Source organism: Neopelma chrysocephalum, unplaced genomic scaffold (genome assembly GCF_003984885.1).
Source record: "Neopelma chrysocephalum unplaced genomic scaffold, ASM398488v2 Primary Assembly neopelma1_98, whole genome shotgun sequence".
In the NCBI taxonomy this organism is placed as follows: domain Eukaryota; kingdom Metazoa; phylum Chordata; class Aves; order Passeriformes; family Pipridae; genus Neopelma; species Neopelma chrysocephalum.
In genome coordinates this window covers 4463304-4487269 of record NW_020897761.1, presented here as the reverse complement: position 1 = coordinate 4487269, position 23966 = coordinate 4463304, and the positions used below count along the sequence as shown (strand labels likewise).

The following is a 23966-nucleotide window of genomic DNA, read 5'->3' as shown; positions in this document are numbered from 1 at the left end:
AAAGGCCTCACCCAAGTGGTCACCAAGTTTCACCTGCACACAAAGACCACAGGTTGGATTTTCCCAGTGCTATCCAGAGGCAGGAACACAAACACCACAAGCAAGCCAGGCCAGAAGCACAAAACTTGGATCTGATGTCAGTAGCCTGAGGATGTATTTCTGCATGTGACTCACTACCATGTCCTCAAATAACCTCACACTGTCAGTACTGGGGGAAAGGAAAACATGGAGCCAGAGTACAGTCGTCACACAGATGCTTTCCTCCACTGCATGCTGGAAAACACCCCCATCCCTGCTCTTGCTCATCCTTGTCCTCACTCTCCTGGGTGCTGGCAGAGAGGCACAAACTTTCCTAGGAGTCATGCTCCCAGCATCCTCATTTAATGCACCAGGTGCCTGAGAGCCAGGTGGGAGAGGGAATCAGCTAATTAAAATAAAATGGAAGCTGGTGTGTGAAGCTATAAATAGCAAAGTGCTGGGAGCTTCCTGGTGCTAAAAGCATGCTTGTGGGGAAGGAGCTCCTTGGAGCATTGGGGCAGAACTCCACGGATCTACCAGGGAAGATGCATCTGAAATCCACAGGCATTTCCTGCCTCTGTGAGAGGGTGTTCAGACAGGGATGACTCTGAAGTAGATGGCTGAAGGGATGAGGGGCTGGCTTGCAGGCTCTTCTAGAGACCTGGGCAGAGAGTCACCTGCTGGCTCCTCTGACCTGGGGCCAGGCTGGCTGTCAGACTTAAGGCAGCAGGAGAGGTACCTCTCCACTTAACTCCTCCCTCACCCACACCATGGAAGGAAGGGGTGTAGGAGGCAAATGCCCGATGCATGTAAAGCAGGGCAAGCTTCAAAGGGATGAGTTGGGAGGATGGAGGTGTCTGACTCTTAAACTGTAGTCACGGAGATTTCTGCTACTTGAAGTTGAAGGTGTTGAGTACTTTTTGCACTCAGTAGCTCTCAGGAGGTGCTGCATTAGGGTGGCAGGACAGTAAGTGTCCTGCTGCCACAAGAACGCTTACTCTCCTTGTGTCCCCAAGCAAGCAGAGAGCCTGGGTGCTTAAGGAGAGGAGTTGGCTTCGGCATCATATAGCTGGGGAAGCACCTCTGGAGGCCAACCAGCCCTTATACAAAGCAAGTGTCATCTCTGCCCTCCCTGGAACTGCCTCCAGCTTGTCCCTGCTGCCAGGCTGTGGTGGCATATTGCAGCTGGGCAGCAATCACAAAGAAACAACTATGCTCCTGTTATTATTCCCTCTCTGTCCTGAGCACAGCATTAGTAGAGGTGAGATGAGCTGGGCAGGCTGCTAGTGCTGCCATCGGTCTGGCCTTTGATTAAGACTGATTGTTCTGCCCTTAATTAACAGGAGACAGCTGCTGGCTGCTCTGGTGGAATGGAGGACCAGAGCCCAGTGGTTGTGATAAAAGGAGATTGTGTCTGCTGGTTCCCACTGAGCCTGGCAAGGCCACCCTCTGCCCAGCCATGCACAGGGCTGCGGGCAGTGCCACTGCCAAACCTCGCTGAGGACCCCAAACACAGAGAGGGGGACTCTGTCCCTCCAGCACCACCAGGGTTCAGCCTCTGCGTGAACTGGCAGCAGAGATGGGGGGGATCTGGATAATCCCTGGGGTGATTTTGTTGCTGGCTGTTTCTAAGCCACCTTAAGGTGGTACTGCTGGCTGGTCCCCACAGGGTTTATTCCCCTATCTCTACTCCTCAGAGACCTCCCTGAGACAGAGCCTCTCCTGTGACAGCAGGTCTCATCTTCTGGTGACACCAGCCATCTGGCCTGGCCTGCACGAGGTGATGGACTCCCCTGAGAGGAGATGTGGAGCTGCTCAGCCTGTCACACTGACAGCTGATCCACTTCCCCATGAGATGAGAAGGCAGCTCAGCTACTTCTGCTCCCTAGTGAAGTGACTTGTGAGCAGGCAGCAGGGTATGGGTGTATCCCAGTAAAGCTTCACCATTGCACCACTTTTCTGAGTTCAAGTGCTGCAAAGTTCACCTCAAACCTTCATAACGCTGGGACAGAATGCAAGAAAGAAGTGGTGGGTAATTTGCAAAATCAAAGAACCTTTGCCTTGCCATGCAGTCAGTGAATTTATTTTGGCAAGGCTGGTTCAATGTTAATTATTGATGACAGTAGCTCAATTTTGTTTATCATGAAACCGTAGCAGGATGAGAACCTGGTGGTGCACCTTCCAGCAGACAGCTATTAACCTGTTTTAAATCACAGTTGAGTCACGGTAGGGGGCTGGTGATGCCACAGGCTAGAGATGGGCCTCAGTGGACTCTGTTCTGCACTTGTGCTCCACCATTTAAGTCCATGCCACTGCCAGATCCTTCTGGAACAGGCTCTCTGGCATCAAGCTTGGGGTTACCCTCCCCATTCTGTGCATGCCTCAGCCTCTGGGGTGGAGGCAATGGTGGCATCTGCTGCTCTGGCATCACTTGGGAGATGAGCGTTGCACCCACCTGACGCAGTGCAAGAAAAATAACACCAGCCCAGAGGTTGCTGGGGAGGCATTTCTCTTCCTCTGGTTTCTAGCCTTCTCTCTACTAGTCATCTAATAAATCTAATAAAAGCTGTATTGCTGGTTTTGAATTCAATTCCAGCACCCAGAGACCAGGCTTCTTATGTCACTCACAGACCTAACCAGCTCCATCCTCGGCGTACAAGCCAGGCCAAGGGGCTGCTGCAGGCTCCTCCAAAAGAGAGCAATTACCTGGGATCAGGACTCACTCTCCCAATGAATTATATGCTTATAGGTTTTCCTTGGGTCACACCTACTTGAATTATTTAGATACTTGAACACAATAGTCAGAGGCAGCTGTTGACTTCTAGACTGAAATCTGAGCACTAAATGAAGTGCCTTGAGTTTCACCTCAAAGACAATTCACCACAGCCCCTCCTGTTCACACCCTCACGCAGCACCAGCAATTTGCAATGTGTTCAGCCTAATGCCACCTTCAGCGAGTGGCTGGGCTTTGATGCCTACTCTAAAGGAAAATGGCTTCCAAGGTCACACAGAGTTGTGACCAAGCCTAGTTCCCCAACTTTGCTCCAGCACCTGGAAACACAGATGGTGGCTCTGCTCCGTGGTGCATTTTCTGGTCACTGACCTCAGTGGTTCATCAGTGCTGGGAGGGTCACAGAGCCAGGGCTGCAAATGCTCTGATCTGAGCTTTGAGGAGCACATCTGATGAAGGCTTCTGGTCCCATCACCTTCACAAATGGGATCACCCACGCTGTGTCACACACTGCTAAGGAACCACTGCAGAGCTCGCAGTGGGAGGGATTTTGGTTTCCACAGTGGTGCCCTCCCAGAGGTCCTCCTCGTGCCTCCCAGGCAGCGACACAGTGATGCAGGATGACTGGAGAGGTGCTGGGAACTGCCCACAGCCCTTTGCATGGGCACCAGCCAGCACGCAAGCAGGAAGAGATTGGGGTGGCTGAGACGAGCGTGACCCCAGGGATTTGAGGTAACAACCTCTGTATCTCAGTCAAGACCTCTGGTACCCTCTCCTTTGCATCTGTCCTGCGGTGCCAGCCAACCGGGGACACTTCCATGCACCTTGTGCAGCTCAGACCACCAGCGATCCACCTAAAACAACTTCAGGGTGCCCCTGCAAGGGTCTGAGCTGTTGGTTAGGCAGCACCCTGAGGTGCAGAGGTGTTTGCTGCTCATTGGGATTAAGCCGTTACTTCACATGAACTGTTGGTTTTTCAGGCTTTCCCTGCTAATGAAATTCTCTCCCTCCCGAGAAATAAGAAAAAAACCCCAAATCATCGATCCCTGTAGAAGATTCATGCTTGGAAGGACCTGTGTGTCATGCTGGCCCGTGGAGCAGTGTGAGACGGGGAGGGCAAGCAGACAGGAGCAGGAGCCTGTCCCCAGCGTGGGGAAGCTCCTGTGCTCCTCACTGCCAGGTCCCAGGTGAGGAGGGTGCTCAGTGCAGAGGCAGCATGGAAATTGGGAGATGCTGGAGCTTCCCCATCCGACAGCACAAGCAGGCATCCTCTCCCCCAGGAGGATGTGACAATTTGCTGTGCTGGAGCTCATTGCCAAAGAGATAAAATATTTATGGCTGCTCTCTCTTGCTTCCTGTTTCAAGCCACCGTGACTTACTTGTTCCAAATTTACATGCATGTTTAAAGTCATCTTTACATTCCTTCTAAGTATAAAAGGTTTATTTCTCCATGCAGAGTTTTGCCAGTCAGAATCAGCCACCCCATCTACTATGTGACTGCATTTGTGCCTGGCTTCAGTGCTCATTTTCCTCTTGGTAATGATTATCATTATATGAAGAAAAATGGGTCATTTAGAGCAGTTTCTCCCCAAATGAAAGGCTGTGGGATACAGGATATCATTAAAATTCTAAACCTGACTTCCAACCTCAAAGGCAGGCTCTTGCTATTCGGTATCTCCGTGGAGGGAGGGAGGGAGGGAGGGAAAGAGGGCGCACGATGAATGCGCTTTGGCCGTGAAATGACTGGCTGAGTCCGCACGGCCGCTGCTCCCGACATCCGCACTGGCATTAAGGCCCCCGGGCTGAGGTTGTCGCCTGTGCTGGTCACACACAGACTCCCTGCCCAGCAGGGGAGGGCAGAGGCTGCCTCTCAGCCTCTCCAAGGCTTTCTTCTGGCCAGCACATCCCCAGGACTCCCACTGCACCCGCTCCCAGCCACGGTGTGTGTGGGACAGTACAGCCAGAGCAGGCGATGGGAGCTAATTCCTACCATAAAAAGAGCAATTTAGCTCCTGCCAGGAGGATGTGGCCGGGTGAGGTCCCCTGCAGAAGGGGAGGCTGGCAAGCTTAAACACTGGTGCTTGGACAAGGGAAGAAAGCAGGCTGAAGTGCTCAGATGCAGCATCCCTGGAGGCAGCGCTTGCCTTGCCCTTACCCATTGCTTAGGGCTTAAGTAACTCCCATCTGAGAGTGTCAGTGCAGTCCCACGGGCCAGCTGGCCGAGGCTAGGACCTGCCACCAGTCCCTCTGACACCCCTGTACCCACAACTGCAGGGGCCCAGAGGAGGAGGAGATGCTTGCCCAGAGTCTGTCTTCACCTCTTCAGCCCTGAATCCAAGCTCCCAGCATCAGGGTCCCCTCCAGGCTTTGGGCTCACTCCTTCCCTCCTCATTCATGCTGACAGGGAAGTGTGCTCTGCACACATTCAGTGCTAGCTTTGTATGTGACAGCAGAGGTCCCACTGCCTGGTGTTCCCTGCTTCCCTGCTCCGCAGCACGCTGCTGCCTCAGAGTCTCGTTTCTATCTTTCGGTATCCCCAGAAGGGGCTTCACGGGAAATATTTTGCTTGGAAAGGCTATGCAACTTCTGTGCAAGCCTGAAATTGCTGTGTACAGAGCTGTAAGGCAAAGATAATCCGTTTTGCAGCTTAGCCTGCTGCTGAAAGATGCTATTTAAGAGTGAGGAACGGCTGTTTTTCTCCCCTTCGTGAAATGGGAGGGAGAAGAGGATGAGAGATGGAGACTGACCCAAAATGGCTAATTTAGAATCGTCTTTTAAGAAGGGAGACTTGCCCTGAACTGTCAACTTTTGAAGTTGTTCCTTTCTAACTGTGCTCAGAATGGACTAATTTTTCATTCTCTTTTTTTCACATTTTAAATAAAAATGTGCATGGAAAGCTCTTTTGCTGCTGATCCCAGCCTAGCAAATGCACCATGGCTAACACCATGCCTCATCATGGGATTTGGGAACAACCACTTCAGCCCATCCTGGTGACTACATTAAACCAGCTCCACATGGGTTTTTAAGCAAAATTAAAAAACAACAAAGAATGGTTAGGAGGCAACTTAGGATGCTTTGTTCAACCTCAGAAATGCATCCATTCTCTCTGGGGTTATTTTACCCTCCACCTCCCCTTCCCTCTGCTGATAACTTTAGATTGACTTTGAAATAGCAAATGGTTTGAACTTTTCAGGAACAATGAATATGGTTTGCTAGAAAACACAGTTCCAGGGGAAGAGGATTAGGATTCAAACCTCATTCCCAACTGATGTCAGGCAAAAGCAAGAGCAATAAAACCTCCTTCTATATACTAATGGCCACAAAGTCATCATCCACCTTCTCCCCTGGCGGGAGGGAAGCTCATCCCTTGGGAATTGGGAATAAAGTGTGGAATGGAGCTGATATTTCCCAGTTTTTCAGAGAAATAACATGAAACATGGTAAATGTCTTTCTGGCAGGTGTTTCTCATTGAATTTTCAAATCTAAGAGGCACAGGAAAATTGATGTTTGCAGGGCAACAGGCATCCCTCCTGTACAATGATGAAACCCTGCTAAGGTGAGATCCAGGGAGACCGGGGGAGACTGGGAGAGAATAGGACCACCAGTGCTCTCCCATGGGATCTCCCGCAGCCTGATTTGTCTCATTAGGCAACCATTTCTCATTAGGATTCCTGGAAGCCAACCTCCCAGCATGGGGGACCCAGGGGATCCTCCACCACCGCAGCTCCAGGGGTACCTGTCTGCTCTGATGCCCCATGTGCTACAACAGCACTTCCCTGTATTTACACAGTTGCATGAAGTAAGGATGGCCCCACTCTGGGTGGTTAATTCCTGTGTAATTAGGTAGCCAACATCTGCCACAATGCCCACATGAAGCCTGCACCTTGTAGCCACCACCACGCTTAGCTCCTGCCTGTAGGGATGTACTCATGTCCCACACAGACACTGCTCTCTGGGCACAAGCAGCCCAGAGGAGCTGGTTATGAGCACAGGGGACAAATACGGGACAGAAAATCATGAATTTCTATTGTCTGAGGGATGCAGCAGAAACTGAGTTGGTGGGGGGAGATACTCACACCCCCTGGTCCTCACCTAGTGCCTGGCTGTCCTGGTGGAGTAGGTTTTGAGGCAGGGCACAGGCACCAGGCAAAGACTCAGCTCACCACAAAACCATATGAGAAGCATTCCCACCACGGAAACAAGCTGTGCTAAGCTTTCCAACACAAAACCCACTACAGCCGACCTCTTCCAGGGAAAGTACCAGAAGCTTCCTGCTCTCTCCAGACTTGGAGCATTTCTAGCAGCCTGGGGACTGATTTCAATGCGATTTCTGTTATTTCAAGTGCAAAATGGCAGCTGGGTCGTTTGCTCCTGCTGTGCACCATGAGGGTGCACTGTCTGGGGGTGATGGTGCTCCCTGTTGTGGTGCTTGCCCACCATGGCTGAGGCCTGGACGCTCTGCTAAGGGGAGCTCTGCTTCTGGGATGGAGCTGCCCCACTCCCCAGTCAAGCAGCACCCACCACCAGTACAGTGGGGTAGGACACGGGGATGGTGGGACCCTCCTTTCTCCTTGTGTTGTGTCCTACAGAGCCCTGCCCCACTCCTGAGGAGAGCACAGCTCGAGCTGTTCAGTACTTTGCTGTTTTCTGCTTACTCAACTGTGGGCTCCTGCCAAAGGAGGGACTGACCTCCCAGACTGCGTCTGGCTGACACCACAGCACTTGTGCTTCCTTCCCAGGGGACATCCATTAGTGCCATTAGCTCTGTCCCACTCTGCTGCTCTCCCTGACAAGTGCTGGCCCAGGGATGGAACATCACTCAGAGGAGACCTTGGCCAGCAGGGTATCTCTGCTTCTGTGAGATGCTCTTTGGGCTGCTTCCCCCAGTATTTTGCTTCAGCTCAATTTTTGGGTGTTTATTCCTGCCTTGAGAGTCCTAGAGCCCTTCCCTAGACTCCCTTCTTTCAAATCCTCTCTTCCCAGCCTCCTTTGTGTGGCACAGCCATCACTCTACTCCTGGGTGATGGTGGCTGTCCATCGTGCCTGTAGTGACGATTGGGTGTTTTTAACCATGTAGCTAAACCCTGCAGTCCTCCTGCAGGAACAGAGTGAGCTGGCCTGGGCAGGGCTTGCTCCCTGTCCCCAGAGGGGCAGCTCCAGCTTGCAGCATGAGCTGGGGGGGATACAATCCCCCCCTGGTGCTCAGTCTTGCTTCCTGCTTGGGGTGGTGGGTCCTCTGACCCTCCAAATCTCCCCTCTTCCTGGGGGGGTGAGGACCACGCTGATTTGAGTGTTCTTACATGAGTACTGAGCCAGCTGTGGCTTTTTGGGTGCACCTTTGTGTTCCCTTCCTGTGGAAAGCTGATTTCTTTGTGCTGTACTTCAAAATAGCTCCAGTGTACTTGTAGGAGAGATTGTGGAGAGCTGGCTTTTCTTTTCTCTGTGCTGGAACACAAGTGACACTCTGCATGATGTTCATGTGAGCTACACCCTGTAGGATACCCTGTAAGCCTCAGGCCCTGGGCTATGGCAGGATGGGGAGAGCACAGCTAGATTCAGGCTTGCACTAATTTGATCTCAGTTCAGCTTTAAACTGATTAGGGCACATACAGTGCCAATCCTGAATTACTCCAGTTTATACCTGAATAACTATATACAGCTTTCCACTGAATGAAATGCATGTGTATAAACATACCCCTTCTGTAAATTTAAACAAGGTCTTGAAGCACAACTAACCATTTTTCACCACACAAATCTGCCACTGTCAGATTGCTCCTAATGCTGGGATCCCCTTCTCTGCTGAGCAACAAGCCAGCCCTGCAGTTTGTCCATGATTTGGCCTACAGCACCCAGCTGAGCATCTTCAGTAAGAAAACAATGCAGATAAAGAGGAAGGAAAGAGTGAACCTTGCACAATAAACAAAGGGCACATCTGTCCCCTCCCTGCTAGCTGACAGATACACTATACCAAACACCAGCTCCTAGGAAGTCATCACTTATCCCTGTGTCTTGCTAGACAGCATCTGCTGCAGGTGAGATAATGGATGGACTGTTAGAAGTGATTGTAGATGCTAAGATCCCATTACAGGTGTCATTTCATCTGTCAACACATGGGGAGCTTATATCTGCAACTTCTGTTTGGTGATGGCGAGCTCCAGCGACAAGGAGGCTCCTCAGTGTCAAGCAATACATGTTTCTGTGGGCTGGAGATAACCCATAGCAGCAGTAAGTGTTTTGGGACTCCGCAGCCAAAAGCAGCATTACTCATTTTGGGCAGTCCCTGGAAAAGTCTCCATTCTTGGTACAAACACTACATATCAGGAACGTGGAAAACAATCATGAAGTCCGAGCTGAGTGAGGTCACTCCACCTTTCCTTCCCCTACTGCACTAAAAGTAGTAGAAAACAGCTTTTTTTTTTCATTATCTAGTTGGAAAAAACCTAAAAACTAAACAATCCATGGTATGGTCATGTTCAGCCATAAGCCCTGAACCTGACCCTTGCACTGCATCCCCAATTTACCCAGGAACCAGTTCATTGCCTGAGAGAACCCAGCAGCCGATGGGGTTTTGCCGGCAGCTGCTGCCTTTGGCTCTCTATATCCATGCATACTAATATGAAGGAAAATAGGATGGTAATTTAATCCTATGCCACTAGAAGCAAAGCATCACACAAGCCTGCTCATCCTCTCCTCTAAGTTTAGCCCAACAGTGTATTAAAAAGCTGCTACTGGATTCTCGCCAGCCCCTACTTAGCTAAACTACCTGACTCTGCAAAATAGCAGAAAATTCTCCATTCTGTGTTATTTCTGATCCTTGGGAGAACAACCCACATCTGTCAGGGAACTTGACCCCCTGGGCCTTCAGGAAGTCAGTGTAATTTGGGAAAATGGGTGGAGCGACAAAGGCTTTCTTGTGACATTGGGCATGTTTCCTTCTGCCTGGAGCTGAGCTGCTGGAATCTCAGCTCAGGGCTCTTTCCATCCCTCCACTGCAAGCCCATACACAGTAATGAATAAATCTGTCCCTACTCACTTATAAATAGTTTATAAAAGGTTCATAAATAATTTCTAGATGTTTTAATGAATAGTTAATCAATTGTTGCAGGGCCCAACAGGTCAGCAGATTGCTTATTGTCATCAATTAGAATAACTGCTGGTGAGCTTATAAGCATCAGTAGGACTCTACTGATGTCTGTGACAGGCTTGCAAGCATCTATAAAGAGTTAATAAATAATTAATAAATGATGCAAGTCCTTTTAATTAAAAGCTGTAGAAGGCCATTGAAAAACACATTCTTGGAAAGCTATGGGCAACATGAGTAAGCAAACATCTGGACCTGGATTTGCATTCCTGCCTCCAAGGAGCAAAGCTGGCAGAGAGGTGCCAGCTCGGCCCAGCAGGCAATCCGGCTGCCTGAAGAGCAGCAAATTTCCTTTGTTCAAGGCAATCCAGCAGATTCCAGAGAAGCTCTGTGCCTGCCATGTGCTGGACCAAAGCAGACTGTTCCCGGTCCCCTCTTTGAGCCTGGTGCCTGGACCAGGGGGCTCTGCCACCTCATCCAGGTGCTGCAGAAGCGTTCTTGGTGCACTGGCTGCTGGAGGTAAGGTACCAGAAAGGCAGGAAACATGGATGCTAGAGAAACCGAGACAATTCCCATTTTGCGGGTCTTTGGTCCGAGCCTCTGGAAAAGGACTCTTCCCTTCTGGGTGATTTGTGGTGAGCTGCTGCTCCCCTGGCCTCAGCATCCCCCTCTGCCCGGGGGGGTGGGTGACACATGACATGCCGTACCAAGGAGCTGTGCACTGGAGCACCATGAGGCAATAATGGCTGTGGTGTTTGGCCTCCTTAACAGACACTCTTTATTATCATTAAACGCTGAATATTTCTGGATGATAAAAGCAATTAAGTGTAAAAAAAGGTAATGATCCATTCCATATTGCATCCAAAAGATATGAAAATCCCTCATAAAATTATCACCCTAGCACAGAATTGGACCTAAATATCTTTATGATGTAAGACAGAGAACTTTGCTTACAGTCAGAACATTTATAAGGCATTCAATTAGCCACCAGAGGGTTTCTTAGTGTTACCCAATTCTCCACGAGTGCAGAGGCAATTACAGGAGATTCTAACTTTTTAAATTAAAGACAAAAGACAGGAGAATTTGGATAAAACCTGTTCGCAGGTTCACCCTGGATTGTACATGTGGAGGAAATTTCATGCAGATCAGGCTTAATTTACTGCACAATTTAGCTCAGAGCCAGAGCAAGACTCTTTTTTGTTTGTTTGCCAGAAGATCCTTCTGCGTGGGAAGGGGACTGGTACATGATGTACTGCTCTGCGAGCAGGTCCTGAGTATGCTCCCATGAGTGGCTGGGGCAGGGTACCATCCCTTTTCCCTCTCCTGCAGACCCCACCACCCTTGCAAAGTCCCGGAGCCCTTCAGTGGGGGTCCCATCCCCAGCTGCTCTGGGGGTATCCATCATAGGGACTCACATCCCCCTTGCTCCTGGCCCAGGGGTGCTGGCAGCAGCCACACAAGCATGACAGTAGGTGTCCATGCCATCAGCCTGTGCTCCCCTGCTGCCACTCAGCCCCTGCACACTCCTCCATGCATCATTACATGACGCTGCCATGCCCAGGGACTAATTTAGGTTGGAAATAAGGTGTGTATCTGTAACAGGCAGTTAATGGGGAGGGTAATCAATCACAGCAGCAGATTAGCGAGCGACATGATGGATTTCCTGATTCTGACATCTTTAAATCACAATCAGTTTCTCCTTCCAGAACTGCTTGGGCTGAGCCAGAAGTGATGGGCTCAGTGATGCATCACCCAGTCAAAGCTCCCCACAAACTGGTGTTGCGGTGGGAGCCCACATTCATAATCCACTCTGTCCACATCCACCTGCCATCAGGTACTGGGGCTCTCCTACCCTGGGAGAGGGCAGCAGGGGGAGGAGAAACTCTCCCTGCACCAGGGGCTTTGATTGCTTCCTCCTGATTTATATTTTCAGAACGTTTCAATGGATCAAGGTGTCAGATCTGTAGTGCTGCCAGAAAACACCATTTTCTTTTAATAAGCAGAGAGCAGCAGGTCATTTCATCTCCTATACCTGCTCTGCTCCTCCAGGGCTAGGACTGCACCTTCCCAGGGCAGCAGCACCTCTCTTCTCCTTTCAGGATGGCTCTGGCAGCCCTTTCTCCATCACTAGAAGGGCAGTACCCCAGCACAGCCCTTTCTGGCAGCTTCTGGGGATCCACACACCCCTACACATTCCCATGGGTGTTTCCTTCTCCAGAGCTGCTCCACACCACCACGGCCTCACACAAGCACCAGTAGCTGCTTCCAAGCATTTGGGCTTCCCACAACAGTCTTGTTGTGAGAGGCTTTACAATCACAGCAGTACTCTATAAACGGATCCAAAAACTTTACTTTTGGCTCCCAAGCCTGCAAGCCTGGCTTGGCTCACAGGCAGAGCCTTATATCCAGCCACCAGCATTAGACACTTCACACCGGCTCCCAGTGTGACCCAAAATCCTCCTGCAGCCACACAAGAGTGTTGTGCCTTCCCAGGCAGCAAGGATCACAAGGCTCCTAGTGCAACCATGGGGGTCACCAGCCCCACACCCCAGCCCTGAAGGACTCGGGCAGGCAGAAGCATCCCGGGGAGAGGCTGTGTGAGCCTCAGCACGGCTGAGGTCTGCGGGCTGTCCCCAGGCCCCCTCGGAGCTGGCTGGCACAGGCTGCTGTGTGAATCACTGCGTGGCTGGGGAGGGACAAGATGGGCTTCTCCTGATGCTATCCCACTGCTGGACATCCAAACCCTTCCTACAAAACCATCCCTGCTCAAGGAGTCTGGGTTGTTCACGGGAAAAAGTGTGCGGGGGAAGGAAGCCCCACGGAAAGCTGAAGTGAAAGTTAACATAGCTGCATAAATGACACTGATGCTGGAAAGTACTTTTATTCTTATGCTGAAAAGCAAACCTCTCTGCTACTTTTTCCAAAGCACCGGAGCATATTCTAACTCCCCCAGGGCATTCCCTCACAACCTCTGGCGTTCCCCATGCTCTCTTCTCCAGACAAAGGGCATGCACTCTGTTGAATCCCATGCTGCAATTTTGATGGTGCTGTTTTGCCAGCACTGAGATCACTAATGGCCAGCTGTGGCCAGCGACGGAGGCAGGGCTGCAGGCAGCATCCCCTGCCAGCATCTCCTGGGCCTGACGCCCGTCAGCCTTTCCTTTCACCCAACTGATCGCAGCGATGATGGAAATCAGCACTAAAGCCATGCTTTGGCATTTCCCAGCTGCTGCTGCTCAGAGAAATCACTCTGTGTGTTAACATGGCAGGGCTGGGTGCCCGGGCTGCCTTTTCTGTGCCCAGGTGAGGGAGAGAAGGATTGTGAGTGTGCAGAGAGACTCCTCACTGAGAGAACAAGTCCTGGCTCTTGGGGCACTTACATTCAGCAAAAAATTAGGGGGGAAAGGAGCATGTATACAAATATATATATTCATACCTGTATGTATGTCATTATGCAAAGTCATGGTGAGACAAAGTGGATCAGCTACAGTTTTGACATGCTAAAATTAGGTTTTATGTAAAATAAGTATTTCCTTCATGTAGGGCATGTTGGTATTAAGATTTATGTTCATCTTGACTTGTATTACTGCTTGATATGATTGGGCAAAGCCCAGGGCACATGCATATCGTTTCCATTCATAACATATACATGGATTCATGACCTAGCTAGCAAGCTGAATTGCCTTGCAATCTTTTTTCCACTGAATAAAGCTTAATAACCGTATAAGTCTTAGAGCAAAAAGAGACCCCATGTATTGCTCTGCAAGAAGAGCTCTTGAATGGAGTTGTAGGAGGCAGAGAAAGCATCGGACCAACTGCCTAACATTCATTACCCACATGGGTTCATTTCTACAAGCAGGTCCCATCATGTCTGTGGGACTAACAGTGGATGCCAGGGCAGTAAATTATTGTGGTTGGGAGTGGTTGTATAATCTCCAGGACAGCCCCTGACTTTCCCAGAAAAAAACAAAATTCCTAGTGAGTTTATTTACTTCAACTCTTTACCAAATGCCTTTGGCAAAGACACTTTACTGTCATGAAGAAAGCATAAATTGAATGTTTACAAATGTGTTATGTGAGAGCCCCCATGCTCCTGCAGGAACAGAAATACTGTTAACGTCAACAGGTGGAAACAGAGAGTTTAATAATGACTTTTATGTCCCCAGGGGCTTTCCTGACACAGTGAGGAACGTGTCCTCACTACAGCTCAGGTGCAGGGCTGGGAGCAGTTAGAGCCCAGGGGTGGCTGTCATGGGGATACAGCACGTATTTAGTGGAAACAAAAGGTCCACACTAACAGCAGCCAGGGATCTAAGGCTGCCTGTGGAAAGCAAGGAGAGGAGACATGAACAGAAGGAATCACCTGCTTACCTGCATAGGAGGGGAATACAGCATAGTTTGGCTTCTGTTGCAGAGGAGCAAGGATGACAGGAAAGACATCGTGCATGACAGGGACACTGCTGAGAAACCACTCTCTTGAAGAGACCTCCTCCTGTCCTTAGAGAAGAAACTCCTGACAAAATAAGGGAAAGCCACAGCTAGCTAAGGAGAAGGAAAATGTAGGTTTATAGCAAGCTTTTCTCAGAGGGAGAGAGAGAGATCCATGAAGGACTGGCTTAAAGTCCTCAGTTTCTAGGGTCACATCTGAGCTGTGACACCCTGATGCAAGCGAGAAGACAAAGATGTATTCAGTGAAAGAGCCTGACCATGTATTTGGAGGAATTGGGATTACTGGCCCACCTAAAAGGTCAGGTGGTTTTGTAATAGAAGGACCAGGTTGAGGGTGTGCTATACATCTCCCTGAGAGTAATTTTGGAGCACTGCTGCTGGAGACAGCACTGCTGCTGGGACTGATAAGAGTTTTGCAAGAGGCTACTTTCCAGGTGGAGGCTGAGGTGCAGATGCTCAAACCAGCTCTGCCTGGATGCAGCTGGAGCAGGCTTTTTATGTGCCAGTTATGGAACTGACATGAGGAGATGCTGCTTTTGTTTGCTTTTTAAGAAGAAAGAATGTTATAAAAAGCCAGCTGTAGAAAGTAAGCTTCTATCGGACACTAGCAGAGCAATGACCACTGGCTTCAGTATAATTAAATAGAAAAGTATGAAAAACAGGCTGGTTATGAGTGCTTCATCCCGAAGAGGAGAAATTGGATGAAGGCATTTCCATCCTCCTCTACACGGGTACTTTTGGCCCCTTTGGCTTATTCCCAGCTTTCCCAAGGAGATGTCAGGATGCATCACCCAGGGCACCAAAGCTGTGGGCTCTACAACCCCAGAAACCCTCAGCCCACAGACCTGCTATCACCTGCCATGTCCCCTTCCCCACCCATCCCACCATCCCAGGGCTGGGGCCTTCCTGCAGGACACCATAGCCTTGCCTCCCAGCTCCACGGGAACACGTAAGCACTTCTTCATTTCATACACTTGGCTTTCTAAAAACATATGTGGCATTCCCGTACAACTGTCAGCATCGACCTTCATAGCTGCCATGGTGATGAGCACCACAGAGAAGCCTATAAATAACATCAATGTGCCACACGCTGGCCCTTTTATGAGCCCCACTCTTTTTGATTTACTTATATGCAAGATATTTTACAGGACAACCCAATTAAGCTTGACAGCCAGCTGACGATGAATTCCTTCCCAGCGATGACTTGAAAACACTTTGTTTTAAACCCGGTAACGTGATGCAGAAGATCAGTTGAAGCTACTGGTAGGATTTTGCATTACCTTACAACCTTTACAGCAACAGCCACTGAAGAACACCCCAGTGCAGGAGATGGGTAGAGCTTGCCCCATACAGTGCTGAGCAGCAGCATGACACCAGGCTGCAAGTTTTAGGAGGGCCCCTTAATTCCCTCACTACATGTATAGGACAAGCACTCAGGTACAGGGTCCCACTGAGTTTGGGGAATGCCACAAGAACATTGCATGCCTGATCTCGTACATTTTGTCTATGACTTTCTCTGACCACGTTGCTCTGCTGTCAGTGTAATGTAGAAGTGTGGTCAGTCCCACTGTGGCCATGAATTTTGTAGGAGGCCACCATGGAACCGAAAGGCCTTGATCAGGGGTGCCTTGGTGGCATCAGCACCCACGGTGACTCCCTCAGTCGCTTTGCCTGCATCCAGGCTGCTCACCTTGGCTTCCACCACATCTTCCAAGATGGGCACTCCTCACCACATCCACCACAACTAATGCCTCACTTGGCAGTTTTCATCTGATACCCCTGTCATTCCAGTAGTAATTCCTATATTCCAGATGAGCGACACATAAATAAAACAGCAGACCCAGGGTTTGCATGGTGTGTCTCTCTCAGCCCCTGACAAGTCGAGCTATTCTGGGAAAGCCTCATTCATTCTCTGGACCCTCTTCCACTTTCTCTCCCAAACAAATAAACAGCCATGATGGACAATCCTCATCCCAGAGCTACTCGAGCCAGATGGCTTCCCCAGTTTGATGGTGTCTTTCTTACTCTCTCCCTGCACATCCTCTACCGCTCAGGCAAGGGAGAGCATCCCCTGCTGTGACAGATGAAAAACAAGGTTATTCACTGAAGCTGCTTTCTATGTTGCTCTCTGGGCAAGACGACACCCGAATCCTGCCCCAGCTCTCTGGGGAAGCAGGGGGAAGAAAACCCCCATGGCGCATGGGGAAAAACACAGGCTCCTCACTCATAAATAAACACTGCAGCATTTTTTCAGCTCTTTTCAGCTGGAGCCCAGAGCTGAGTTTTCAGGCCCAAATATCCATTTTCAATTTTTTGATATTGAATGATTTAAGAATATTGAGGAAGGCAAGGGCCTCTTAAAATGACATTCAGCCACTTGAAAACCCAATTTCCCCGCAATTTTTCAAACTGAGAAAATTTTGATCAGCTGCAGTTTGATGTTGAGCTGACACCTGAACTCAGGTGGCTGGAAGGTTAACGAAGAACAATGAGTCCCAATAGCCACTTAAGCTGCCCAAACTCTGTGATTACTTGGCTTCGGGTTTATAAATTTCCCACAAATCCACAGTGTGGGTGCCTGTTCTCTCCTCTCCATCATTTTCTTCGTTTATGTCTGCTGCATTTTTCTCTACTCTTTCTTCCCTCTCTCCTGCATTGTTTTATTTTTCCTTTGCCATGGAAATCGAGCACAATGCAACTTTGCAAAGTTCTTTTGCAGCTATAAACTTCCTATACTCCCCCTGCTAGACTTGGGTATGAAGAAGGAGTTCAAAGCAACGCTACTCTTGTGAAGCCATCAATTTGAGGCAAGATCTGTGTAGGACTGCATGGATTCATTGCCAAAGTCTGGTTACACAGGAGGATAAAATTAATTACAAGGCGACTAAGCCCCACCATGACCTCCATCCTGAGCGAGGGAGGCAGAAGTACTGCCCAAGGTCTGAGGGCACACGATGCTACATGAGGCGAAAAATTGTGCTGGTTATTAGTTTGGATGAGTTGTGTTGCTGCAGAAAAAGTGAGAAGATCAGAAAAGTCAAGATATCAAAGGAGACACCAAAAAAACCATGAGATTGATTTCTATCAGGGAAATGAGAGCTGAACAAGCCAGTGATTATATCGCTGGAACTGCAGAGGGATGGGGAGGAGTGGAAGGAAGAGGCTCCCCTTTCCGGGGAGCCCAAGGTGCTTGCTGCTGTGCTGCATCCTGAAAACGAGCGGTCATGCTCCACGAAATTCAAGATACATCAGGGGAATTCAAACAAGAGTAAACCAGAAGCTGGATATTTTGCAAAGGGATTAAAAGAAAGCTTTAAAACAGGAGCCAATAGCTCTGCAGGTAAACTAATTATGTGGAAGCTGCCCAGGAAAAGAATGTGTAGCAGCAGCATGAGCTTTGGTAGCAGTACCAGCAGACTGAGGAGCTGAAGTGCTGGCATGAAGACAGCACAGGGCAAGGGGAGGTGTTGGTCAGCAGAACCACGACACAGCAGGCTCTCCTGGAAATGCAGAAAACCAGGGAAGCTGCTGCCTGCCAGGATCTTGCTTGCAAAGGCAAACTTCAGCAGGAGCTTAAAATCCAGCTCTAGAAGAGAATCACAAGGTTACAGTCCACAGCAGGGAGCACTTGCTTGGACAAAGAACTTGCCCAGCCTTAGAATGAGGAAAGCTGACAGTTCTACAGGAATTTCTCGTGCTTTTTAAATGCAGGCACACAAGTCCACAAGGGTTTAGCCCAGGCTGACCTAACTTTAATAACATAAGAACTCAGGATCTTTAATAATAAAGTTGCTATCACACTACACTTTAACCTTGCCGTGTAAATGATGGGCAAGGGCAGGGGGTAGCTATAAAAGAGCGAACCTGCATTGCCTGGCTCTGCTGCTGTTGCAGAAATGAATGCACAGGGAAGAGAAAAGCCATCCCAGAGCAGCAGCAGTGGCAGCTGGAACTATTTGCTAATTGCTAAGGACAACCAGGGACCTGCCATTTGTTTGCTGCCTTGCTGGGTCTGGTGTGTGGGAAGGTGAGGGCACGCTCACACGCTGCCTGGTTTGCAAACAGCACGGCGGGAAAAGTTCAGCTGGAATGCCCATGTTGGGAAAAAGGAGCCACGTACAAGGATTAATAGCACAGCTTTCTTCTTAACTGGAGCTACTAGCAGGACTCCAGAGATGTGTTTGCTTGAGCAGGGAATGCTAAGAACCATTTAATGGGGCTGGCCCAAAAGCAACTACCTGGAGCCTGTAACATGCTGGAGAGTGAGCAAGGCCAGAGTGCCTCCAGCACACACAGCCCCTGCTCACAGCTATTCCAACAGACAGGATATAAACACCAGGAGTGCAACATGGCCTGAAAACGCCCATGTCTCCATCTACTTGTGCAACAGCTCTTGCAGTGGTGGGACACAGAGAGACTTCTTTCATTTGGGGGGCCATAGTGTTTCTCTGACCCTTCCAGCCCTGAGACCATGAGAAGTCTGGATGTTTCCAAGGTGCTCATCTGTTTGCTCCCTCCAGACTCATGACCCAAGGAAGAACCCCTTGGTCCCAGGGAAGCTGAGGATTTGTCTCCTCCATGGGTGCAGGGACCTGGATCCACTTCCAGACGCTTCCTCTGGGACAAGGAAAAGATGTGATGGGCTCATGGAAAAGGATGAAGTTTTCCTTACGTATCCCAAGCATCAAACCCATGTTCAAAGCAGGCTCTCTGTGGATGCACAGCTGGGCTCTCACATGTGTTTGTCTGCAGAGCTATCACAGTCTGAGCCCTAGTTTTGCAGCCAGATTTTTGTATTCTGTGCTGAATTTCCAAGGGTCTTCATTTGGACTTATCATCCCCACAGGGGTCAATAGGATTGCAGCTGCTGTCCTAGCATCTGCAGCCAGCTTTGCTGAGCAGCAGTGTGGTCTGCCGGATAAAACAGGGGCTGTGAGCCAGGAGCACTGAAAGCCAGCCCAGCCCTGCCAGGAGCCTCCACCGAGGGCTCAGTCAAGCGGATCAGTGTCTTCAGAGACATCTAAGGCATGTCCCAGCCAGGCATTAACACTGGTGAAAAACACAGGGAAAGCACTAAGATGCCCCGTGGATCCTGCAGGAAGAAGAGATCAGGTGGTGGTCCACACCCTCCACATCCCGCCCCAGCCCTTCCCTCTGCAGTTGGCTCTGACTTGTGAAGCTGAATGCTGAAAGTCTACAGCATCCACGGCCAGGATCAAGTGAGAGGAACATAATTAAAATAGCCAGTATAGTCCTGCATTGTGGCAGTGGGAAGGTGGCTGGAGACATGTTGGACCCTCTGCCTGAGCTCCATGCTTTGGGAGATGCCTGGGAAGAAGTCCTTCCGCGGAGAAACCTAGCAAAGCCTTTCCAGTCTCCCTGTGTGCTTCTGGCCTTTGCCAAACTCTTCTTTCTAAAAATCTGTGAAACTACAGGTCCATCAGCAGGCTGGAACAGACCCACAACTGTGGGCTAAAATCTCGTATAGCATCAGCTGCAATCCCTTTCATGGTGATCCTGTGATCCGCAACTAATCCACACTTCGTGTTTTGACACCACCTCCCAAATATCTGTATTAATGTCAGGTATAACCCACATGCCTTCCTTCACTCTTTGCTCTGTGATCACTGTGCTCGGATGTGCAATACAAGCATTGCCCACATTCAAGGCTGATTAGCAGCAGCAAAAGCTCTGCTAATATAATTATGCCTTCTTAGCCCCTTTGATCCGGAGGAGTTAGACCCTCAGGAAAGCACCCTTGTCCCCCTGATCACTGCACAGAGCCGCAAGCCAACAACGTTGGCTGCTGCTGGAGCCAGGCCTGACCCACCCAGCACATTTCCCTGCCACATGCTCCTTCAGCTGTAATAAAGCTCCAGGGGAAAAATTAAGGCTGCATTTTGTCAGGTGTCTGTGTATGCAGTGATGGATTCTGCATCTAGTTATTAACCTCTTGAAAAAGCTCAGTGTTATCTTGTATGGAAGTAATATTAGGTTAAACAGCTGTTGATAACTTATCTCCCATTATCAGCAAGTTCATTCAAGGCCAATATTTACTCACATCCAAGAAACGTTGCTGTACTCCCAATGGCATTCTTTAGGGAGTCAAATGAGAGCAATTTTTAATAGATTTTGGGTACTTAGGGGGCCATGTTACCCAAGTGCCTCCTAATCCTGAATATGCAACACAAGAAAACTCTGCAGAGGGGACAAAACCCGGACACAGTGCCCAATCTCCAGAGGAAACCTAATCTGGAGGGGGAAACCTAACCTGGGGGATGAAACCTAACTTGGAGAGCACCTCCTGCAGGCACAAAGGTGCTGACCCAAATTTCCCACCTCCTGCCTGCTGCACAACCACTTGCCATGCTGCTCCTTCACACCCTTCCTCCCTCAGAAGGCAGGTCAGCCATGGGCTAGCAGATCCATGCGACCCTTTCCCTCCCCTTTTTCATTCTGTAATCACAGCCCTTCAACCAAGAGATCAGAAGACACATCCCCTGCCACTTCACTCCATCATTCAGAGTAGTGTAGGTAGGTTCCTCTTAGCTGAAAAAAAATAAGTCTTTGTGCTTTCGCTGTGGACACTGTCAAGAAAGTGTCAGTGTTTTGCTTCCTGGTATTTTTCCAGGGAGTCCATTCTCTTCTGTATTACTTTTGCTGATGCTATAACAGTGTTGTAAAGCCTTAGGCAGGGACTGAGACCCTGCTGTGCTGGACACGGCAGAAGCAGAGATCAGAGAACAAAATTTGCATCCAAAAAAAATGAGATCTCTGCAGTATAACTTCTCCCATCACTATTTATGGGATCGGGATGGGGACTGGGTGTTTTGGGATCTGATCCCAGGCATTCCCCACCTGCACGGGTGCTGCCATGCACACAGCAGAGCTTCTGCTGTCCCTGCCTGAAGTTACCAGGCATGAAGGCAGTTTCCCTGGGAGCTACACAGCCTGGGTTCCACTCACGACCTCTCCTCTCCTCCACACCATCACTGGTCCACACTGCAATGAGAAATCGGACCTTGGAGATCACTGGGCTGTTTTATGATGCCACTGCAGCTGGTGGAGTCAGCAGAGCTCAACCCCTGAGCTGTAAGCAAGCAGCAGCCCTTGGAATGGCCAGGGGCTGGTGAGAGACCGTAGCTAACGCTTAGTCTAAGCTGCAAGTGGCAGGTACATCGTAAGTGTGTCCCCTGACTCAGTACCCAACCGTGGTGAGTTTACAGCCTTTGATATTGTTGCATTAATCATAAGGAATCTCCCAGTTCCTTGGAAATACAGCAACGAGCTCTCCAGGGCTGGTTTCAGTACTTTTATTCCTAGGTAATAGCCCTCTCCCGCATTTATAGCTATGTCTAGACACAAAGTGAGGAAGGTGCTATAAACGCTTGATGGAAAAACCCTGTCTACCTCCTAATTCCTGCGTTTCACTTCCCAACTGTGCACTGAATTCATGGGTATAAAGCCTGTGCTCGCACACCTTCCCGTGCCACCAGCCCTGAATGACAGCAGCTTGCTGTCTGTGGCACTGGAGCACGGCTGGTCCCCAGGGGAAACCCAGAGGGTTCCCAGGAATGGAAAGCTGTTTGCTCAAGTCCTACAATCTGCCTCGAAAAAATGGCCAAGTGGGAAGGAAAGAAGGAAGGAGTGCTGCAAATCCTCTTGGGAAGACGCTGTAGAAGCAGCTCAGCTCCTGGTGGCATTTCACAGCACTGCCCTTCCAGACAAGGCAGGACAGTGTGAAGAGGAAGAAATCAAACTGACACATAAACAAGAGGAAAGACAGGAGTTATTTAACTTTTTTTGGGGGGTTGCTAATTATTAATCAAAACCAAGAAAATTAGCATAATGGGATGAAATCCTGTAGTGTTCAAGGCCTCTATGGATGTCAAAAAAAGCATTTACTAAGTTAATGCACTGTATTTAATGCACCTCTAGTTCCAGTGGCACCACCCAAGTTATAAAATAGGTAGACAGACTCCCTCTGTACAAGGTATATCTCCACAGGGCACTTGAAATAACTGAGACCTCTGAGGCAGACAGAGGAGTGTGGGAGTGGCTGGGAAGAATACATGCTGAAGCCTGGGGATGACCCAACATCACTGAGACTGGACACATCACTGGCAAGGACAATTAAATCACATCTCCTATGGGAGATGAGGGTGCTACTGCCTGGAACCAAGTGCACAAGGGAAGGGGCTTGGGATGGGGCTGATTAGCAACAAAATATCTCAGCCATGGAATTGCAGAATCATGGAATCATTTAGGTTGGAAGACTGCTAGGATCATACAGTCCAACCACTAACTGAACACTGCCAAATCCACCACTAAACCACGTCCCTAGGTGCCCCACCTACACATCTTTTAAATCCCTCCAGGGATGGTGACTCAACCACTTCTCAGTGCAGCATGTTCCAATGCTTGACAACCCTTTCAGTGAAGAAACTTTTCCTGATATCCAACCCAAATCTCCCCTGGTGAACCTTGAGGCCATTTCCTCTTGTCCTGTCACTTGTCACCTGGAAGAACAGGCCAACCCTCACCTTGCTACAACGTCCTTTCAGGTGATTGTAGAGAGAAATAAGGTCTCCCCTGAGTCTCCTTTTCTCCAGGCTAAACACCCCAAGCTCCCTCAGCCAGTCCTCATATGACTTGTGCTCCAGATCCTTCACCAGCTTGATTGCCCTTCTCTGGGCATGCTCCAGCACCTCAATGTCCTTCTTGGAGGGAGGGGCCCTAAACTGAATCCAAAGTGAAGAGGCAGTCAGGGATTGATGGCAAGTGAGCCTGTGACCTGCCTGGGGTGACTCTGTACCAGCAAAGGTGGTGACGCTAGTTGTTGTCGATTATTTTTCAGCCCCTGTGTGTATTCATGCACTGCACAGCACTTGGAGTCTTCAAGATGAAAGGTACTTTCACCAGCACTTCAGTGGTTTGTTTCCTATTATAGGTCTAGTTTTGACACTCCTCCACCCTCTTATCTAACTTTCTCTACAAAGCTCTTCTCACTTTTTCATCTTTCTTCTGTGGTCCCTAGCCAAGGTAAAAGCAAAACAACAAAACCAAAACCATATTTATTTCCTTTTTGGAAAGCTTGAGATTAATCAGCCACACTGATCTGGAGACAGGAGACTTTCACAAAGGTGGTTCTTTAACAAAAAAGTCTGCATACTTTGCTGTAAACTCCTCTCTTCAAAATGTCTTGGTACTCAAGGAAGAAAGGCCTTTGTTTTTTTCTTTTTTTGTTTTTAACGAGCCTAGTGGATGTTTTAATTAAGTTGGATAGAAATTTTCACAGTTACTTGATGTGAAAATGTGAGCCTATAAGAGCCGCCTTTGATGCTTGAGTTATGTTTTAAACACTTGAAGACTCCTGCACAGCTGTTAATCCTTTTAGCATAGCTAATAGCTATTGCTAGAGTGCTCATGAAATCCCGTTTTGTTTGTGCCTCTGCTGGGCTGGAGGCTTCCTCCGGAATGGCAGCTGTCTGCAGCTCCCAGCCCCAGCAGACCCACACACCACTAAGGACTCCTGGGGACCCCAACACTGGCAGATCTTAGATGGGAGCCACAGGAGTCTTCCCGCACATCTAACCCGGGTTAGACAGCTCCAGCATCCACTTGCAGGAACACATACATGCTGGTGGCATTGCAGAGTTGTGCCAGGGGGAGGTCAGAGGAATTCAT

General features: G+C 49.4%; 1 long non-coding RNA gene across 1 annotated transcript; it reads right to left on the bottom strand.

Moving 5' to 3' along the window:
* Positions 1 to 1697: 1697 nt before the first annotated feature.
* On the bottom strand, positions 1698 to 20590 carry LOC113973073. The gene is made up of 3 exons (XR_003536116.1): positions 20581 to 20590; positions 5247 to 5254; positions 1698 to 1779 (listed from the first exon to the last, which is right to left on the bottom strand). It is a non-coding gene; the product is annotated as an uncharacterized LOC113973073 (long non-coding RNA).
* Positions 20591 to 23966: the final 3376 nt, after the last annotated feature.